The sequence below is a fragment of the Triticum dicoccoides genome, chromosome 5B (genome assembly GCF_002162155.2).
Source record: "Triticum dicoccoides isolate Atlit2015 ecotype Zavitan chromosome 5B, WEW_v2.0, whole genome shotgun sequence".
Classification (NCBI taxonomy): domain Eukaryota; kingdom Viridiplantae; phylum Streptophyta; class Magnoliopsida; order Poales; family Poaceae; genus Triticum; species Triticum dicoccoides.
The window spans coordinates 724,862,931-724,870,346 of NC_041389.1; the positions used below are offsets into that span (position 1 = coordinate 724,862,931).

At 45.0% G+C, this 7,416-nt stretch overlaps 1 pseudogene; it reads left to right on the plus strand.

The window, feature by feature from the left end:
• The window catches only part of LOC119313047, a 9,171-nt pseudogene extending 2,152 nt beyond the window's left edge, over positions 1-7,019 (plus strand).
• Positions 7,020-7,416: the final 397 nt, after the last annotated feature.

Sequence of the window (7,416 nt, forward strand, 5' to 3'; positions counted from 1 at the left end):
CTACTGAAGTTTGCCGTTGTGGCCATCTTGTTTCGTTTCCAGTGATGAGCAATATCTTGCGAAACTAAGAAGCTCTCTGTATCTTGCGCAGAAACTTAGAAAAGAAAAGCGAAAAACCCCCGTTGTTGATCTCTGGAGCCGATTGCCCGCACCAATTGCATATCGGTTTCCATGTAAACCAAGCACTCAGCCGTATGTTGGCATCTTTAGTTGCCATCTCAGAAAAAGAGGAGAAAGTCTCAGATGTGCGTCGGAGGTGTAAATGTGAAGAAAAAAAAACTGCATTCCTCGATTTCTCGCCACATTTGCTAACCAATGCATGTTTAATTACTCCATAAGATTATACTCCCTTCGTTTCTAAATATAAGACCTTTTAGAGAATTCAATACGGACTACATTCGGATGTATATAGACTCCACAGTTGCTATCGTTAGGATGAGAGGCGATAGCAACGAGAAGCCCGCACGTTCTCTAGTTGCATGTCTCCTTTTTCTTTCACTGTGATATATTTCTGGTAAATCAGGATTACTCGAACCCGAACCTGAATTTTTGGGTAGCAACAAATTAATTATGGACAAATTTCGGGTGTCATTTCTGAAAACCACCCGAATTACCGTACCCAAATTTGCAGGTAAACCCGGGCGTCAGTACTTGATTAAAGGATGTAGACGTTGCATTTGGTTGGGGGTGTATTTTTGTAAAAAAGAGTCGCATTATTGAGGTGGGGCATCCCATGTGGCGTTAGCTATAGCCTATAGGGCGCAGGAGGCGCAGCAGAACATCCCATCCCATGGTGTGAACAACGGCCGATCAAGAATTTACTGAGGGCAGAGCATCCCATGTGGTCATCAGTAAATTCCCCAGCGGCCATCCGTCCCTGGAGCTTCAAGCTGTCCGTGCCGTTGCTCTCCATCCACTCCCCTCCTAGCAGGCAGCAGCCATCCCATCCAGTGCAGATCCGAGCTCGAAGCTGCCACCCACATTCCTCGCAGGCCACTCGGATCCCGCTAGCAGTTGCGCTTGCTGCTGCCTGCTGTTTCCACTCCACCACTACTCCGGCGCGGCGGCCGGCGTAGTGTCTGCAGAGAGATGGAGTTGGCTCTCGGCTCGGCGGCCTCGCTCCTCGGCAATGTATTGACGACGCTGTCCGACGGCCTGGTGGCGGCGTACGTGGACAGCCTCCAGCTCGGCCACAACTCGGAGCAGATCAAGGACAAGCTGCTGCACACGCAAGGCCTGCTGCACAACGCCCAGGACCAGGGGAGCCACGTCGGCGACAACCCTGCCCTGCAGCGCTTGCTGGAGAAGCTGAGAAGGGACGCCGACCAGGCAGAGGACCTGCTGGATGAGCTCCACTACTTCCAGATCCATGACAGGCTCCTCGGCACCACCTACGCCACCACCCAAGATCTCGACGGCCGTCAAGCTCTCCATGCCGGTAGTGCTCTTCGCCACTTGTTCCGCTGCTTTTCTTGCTCCCCCTGTACACCCAAGAGCAAGAGTGATGATGCTGCTGCTGTTGGCGGTGCACCACGCCGCGTCACCTTGCTCCACTGCTTTTCTTGCTCCTCTACACCCAAGAGCAAGAGGGATGGTGGGAGTGATGCTGCTGCTGCCGGCATTGGTAATGGTGGTGATTCTGCTGCTGTTGCCGGCCTCACCAACTCCAACTCTGCGCTGCATTTCGACCGAGTGTCCATCTCCAGAGGAATCAAGTCCCTGTTACAGGGCATGGAGTCTCACTGTGATTCAGTCTCCAATTTGCTCAGCAGTACCCCAATCAATAGCACGGCAGTTGTCCTACATCGGCCTCTGACTGCTTCCATGATTATACAAGACACATTGTATGGCAGGAGAGACGCTTTCGAGAAAACTGTCAGCCGTATCACCGATACCGGTACCACGAAAACTGTTTCTGTTCTTCCTATAGTTGGTCCAGGGGGTATTGGAAAGACAACTTTCACCACTCACCTCTATAATGATGCAAGGACTGAAGGGCACTTCCAGGTCAGGGTCTGGATATGTGTATCCACTGAGTTCAATGTGCTTAAGCTCACCAGGGAGATCCTTGCCTGCATACCTACAACTGAAGGAGAAGGAAGCAGCGGTGTTGCAAATGAAACAACCAATTTAGACCAGCTTCAGAAATCCATAGCGCACCGTCTCAACTCCAAGAGGTTTCTAATTGTCTTGGATGATATATGGAAATGTGATGGTGAGGATCAGTGGAAAACCCTGTTAGCTCCCTTCACAAAGGGGGAAGTTGACGGAAGCATGCTACTTATCACAACTCGATTCCCAGATCTAGCAAAAATGGTGGGAACAGTTGACTCACTAGAACTGGCAGGTTTGGAGTCTAATGACTTCTTCACATTCTTTGAAGCATGTATATTTGGTGAAGAAGACAAGCCTGAGCATTACCAAGATGAGTTTGCTAGTATTGCACGAAAAATTGCAAACAAGCTAAAGGGTTCCCCGTTGGCAGCCAAAACTGTTGGTAGACTATTGCACAAGGACCTTTCTCAGAAACATTGGAATGGAGTTCTTGAAAATAATGAGTGGCTAAAGCAGCAAAATAATTATGATATCATGCCATCTTTAAAGATTAGCTACGATTGCCTCCCTTTTTATCTGAAGAAATGCTTTTCCTATTGTGGTCTTTTCCCTGAAGATCATAGGTTTACTTCTTCTGAAATCAATCATTTCTGGGTTTCAATTGGCATCATAGACTCTAATCACCAAGGCAACAGGAATTACTTGGAAGAACTAGTGGACAGTGGTTTTCTCATGAAGAAATTCAATTATCAGGGTGATCGATGCTGGTATGTAATGCATGATTTAATGCATGAGCTATCTAAGAGTGTTTCTGCACAAGAATGCCTCAATATAAGTGGCTTAGATTTCAGAGCTGATGCCATCCCACAATCTGTTCGACACTTATCTATCAACATAGAAGACAGATATGATGCAAATTTTGAGAAAGAAATGTGTAAACTAAGGGAGAGGATAGACATTGCTAATCTGCGGACTTTGATGTTTTTTAGAGGATATGAAGAAGAAAGAATCGCCAAGATTCTGAAAGATAGCTTCAAGGAAATAAATAGTCTGCGTGTCCTATTTATAGTGGTGAAGTATGCACAATCTTTTCCATATAGGTTTTCAAAACTTATCCACCTCCAGTACCTCAAAATTACTTCATCTCACGGTCACAGGGAAATGAGATTACCTAGTACACTATCAAGATTTTATCACTTGAAATTCTTGGACCTAGATTATTGGAATGGTCGTTCTGATTTGCCTGGAGAATTTTGCCACCTTGAGAATTTACATGATTTCCATGGTAGAAGTGAACTCCACTCCAATATTCGCAATGTGGGAAAGATGAAGCATCTACTGAGGCTAAAAGAATTCCATGTCAGGAAAGAGAGCATGGGATTTGAACTGACAGAACTTGGGGCATTGACAGAGCTTGAAGGAGGACTGATTATACGTGGTCTTGAACACGTGGAAACCAAGGAGGAAGCTACTGAAGCAAAACTGATGTTGAAAAGGAATCTGAAGGAGCTGGAATTACTCTGGGGCAGAGATGGACCAACTACAGATCCTGATATTCTTGATGCTCTTCAACCACATTCTAATCTTAGAGTACTTACAATTGCAAATCAAGGTGGTACCGTTGGTCCTAGTTGGTTGTGTCTTGACATCTGGTTAACAAGTTTAGAGACTCTCACTCTAGAAGGCGTATCTTGGAGCACCCTCCCACCTTTTGGGAAGCTACCAAATCTCAAGGGACTCAATTTGATAAAAGTTTCTGGAATGCATCAGTTTGGGCCTCGATGTGCTGGTGTTCCAGGCAAATGTTTTATACGCTTGAAGACAGTTGGGTTTTATGAGATGCCAGAACTTGCTGAATGGGTTGTGGAACCTAATTGCCATTCCTTTCCAAGTCTTGAAAGAATCGAATGCATGGATTGCCCCAATCTCCGTGTGATGCCCTTGTCGGAGGAATCTTGCACCAATTTGCGCAGTCTTCGAGTCTCTGGGTGCCCCAAGATGTATCTGCCCTCCATGCCTCACACCTCCACACTGACAAATTTGGATGTTAAAAGAGGTGATTCAGAAAGGTTGCGTTATGATGGAAAGAAATTGGTTGTTAGTGGGTATGGCGGTGCTTTGGCCTACCACAATCTGGATAAAGTAGAAGATATGGCTATTGAAAATGTATCACACATATCATTGACAGACATTGAAAAGTTTAAATCCCTAACAGAACTAACTGTCGAAAGATGCGACGGTTTCTTCCCTGAAGAGCTGGATGGCAGTATTGTCTTCCATTCAGTTAAGAGTCTCAAATTAGATGTATTTCATCTTACCAGCAAATCATCATCATCAAAAGTGTTAAACTGTTTCCCAGCTCTTTCTGTGTTGCACATAGATGGAGTTCCAAACGATGACTATGAGGAATGTGTAATGCAGTTGCCATCATCTAGCTCACTGCAGAAGCTTACCTTCAAATATTGTGCGGGCCTGGTTCTTGTGCCTGTGGAGAATGGAGGAATTCAGGAGGACCACTCATTGCTCCAATCATTGACAATATCCATCTGTGGCAAATTGTTCTGTCGGTGGCCCATAGGAGAACCAGAGACCATTTGCCCTTTCCCTGCTTCCCTGAGGAAACTTGTTGTTTGGGACGAGACAAGCATGAAGTCAATGGCTCTGCTCTCAAATCTCACGTCTCTCACCAGTCTAAGGCTAATAGGCTGCAGTAATTTAACAGTGGACGGATTCAATCCTCTCATCGCAGTCAACCTCATAGAACTGCAAGTGCATAGCTGCAAAACTTAGCAGCAGATATGCTCTCAGAGGTGGAAAGGGCCAAATTATTGCCTGCAGGTTACATCTCTAGATTGGAGGTACTCATCATGGATGACATCTCTGGATTGCTTGTTGCTCCTATTTGCAAGCTCCTCGCCCCGGCCCTCCACACACTTGAATTCGAGTCTGATGGGAGGACGGAAAGCTTCACGGAAGAGCAAGAGAAAGCGCTGCAGCTCCTCACCTCCCTCCAGAATCTAACATTTTCCCAATGCTGGGGTCTGCAGTCCCTTCCTCAAGGGTTACATCACCTTTCTTCTCTCAAGGACTTATGTGTCGTTCACTGTCCAAAAATCCAATCAATGCCCAAGGGGGGCCTCCTGGTTTCGCTGAGAACACTACTGTTGGATTTTCGCAGCGCTGAGATAGAGGAGCAAATTGAGAAAATCAAAAGAACCAACCCAGATTTGTCCGTCGAAGGTAACACTTGTCGCCTCCCTATTTTTATTGTTTTTCTATTTCTAATGAAGCGAGGTTTATTATTCGCCATCCATATTTCTGTTGTGCCTCATCTTAACCACTATTGTCAAATCTTACAGACTAGCAGGTTCCACTCCACTCCATCACTGTTGCAATATTTTGTGCATATTAATCAGCCTGCCTGGTTAGTACACAGAAAGCCCACCTCTACTCCTTAATTTATTCATATGGTTTCATTCACAGCCCATTCACGATTCCTCATGTCTATCATTGTGTAAAAAATTATGGAGATATTAATTTAAGAGCTTCTTATGCAGCTTACCTTTTTCTAACAATTATTCTTAATTTCTTGGACAGGCTTGGTAGCCTCTCCGTCTACAGCTTGCATAAGAATTTGAAGGCTAAGGTGGAGGACGGCTGTCTTGGTGGTGCAGAATGGTATGGAACTATGGATTCCTACTATTATCGTGAAGTGAAATTGAATTGAGTTACACTCTACAACAGAAGAGAGAATGCTTTCCAATTTGTTTGATTCTTTCTTGAAAAATCCCCATTTAGCCTGATGCTGAATTATTCCTATAGGTCGGAAGCAATGAGGATTATTATTTGGTCAACCACCAAGTTTAGTTTATGCTGGGGCAAAGTACTGAAACTATACGTACCCAACCACCACTTCTCTTACAAAATTGGCGTTGGTGGACTGCAAAGGCCTAGAGATATTACCGGAATGGTTGGGACAGTTGACTTCCCTAGAAGAAATTGAAATCGGTGAATGCCCCAATCTGACATGTTTGCCTGAAAGCATGCACTGCTTTCAAGCTACTCAAAATTGCGCTTTGTCCAAGTCTCACTGCGAGGTGCCAAGAGGAGGATCCTCACAAGATTCGACACATCCCCAAAGTCGAATTCATCTGAGGCCATCCATATTTCCTCTCATTGGTTGGTGGCTACATACATGCTCTGCTCTCATTCTTGTTCGGTGCAGAGGAGAGGAGGTAAGCGGCCTACTGTTCCCAATTGGATTATACCATGCATCAACCCTTTTTCTTTCTTATAAGATGCATCATTTGTTGTAGCTAATCTTGTTAACATTGAGAAACTGAACTAGCATCCAAGAAGTAACTAAAGATGGTTGCCTGCACAACTGACTTGCCTTATTCGTTCTCTTGTCTGTTTCTGCTACTTGCTTAAATTGAAAATTCATCTCTTCAAGCAAGCAAATTTTCATTGCGCAGTAACATCTAATAGCTAGCTGACATCCACATGAACTGGTCAACTATGTATGCAGGCTTACATCGAGGTTGTTCCGTACTTGCCGAATCTCACTCAAGATGAATTTCACAATGTGCAAGAAATGAGGCAGAGCTCAAGGGAGTGGCCAGTGTCTTCCAGAAAGGAGCTAAAGGGAGTGGCCACTGTGTACATACATCGTGGCGTGGTGCGGTCCTCCATGGTCCATATTGCATACTTTGTTCGGTGCTGGAGTTGATCCACATGACTTGGTCAACCATGCGTGCAGGCTTACATGGAGATCAATTTCACAATGCGAAGAAGCAGCCAATAATTCTTTGGGAGCAGTTTGTTTGATGGTAAAAGAGCTCTCAAGTACCTGTCGATACTTACTGTTGTGCCCTGCTATATATTTCCCGTCAGCTCTGACCCTGTAAGTAAGATTATTAATTTCAACTGACTGAATCAGTTTTCTGGCAGTGGGTCATTCATCATTCATCTATGTACGTGTTGTGTGTATTACTGCTTTTACTTTGTATACTTGTTAATGTGGCCCATAATTGTCAGTTGCTTGCTTCATGATGCTTCAGGTGACTCTGTGGACGCTCAACTGGGAGCCCAAACTTAGAGCAATAGGCTAGCTTCTCCCAATTATATCAAAGTAGAGGATCAAGGCCTTGTGTCTGGTTTCTTAGAGCCCCAGTTCCAGTTTGTGTTGTGAAACCTTTGCCAAAAGAGGAAAAACTAGATGCAAATGTAGCAACAAACAGGGAAATAAAAGGAGTATACATCATCACTCATTGCGGAGTATTCATCTGGTTTTGTAAAATCCCGTGTGTGCTGATATTGCCATGAGATGTTGTTTCTGTTGTGCTGTGGGGTATTGTCTGT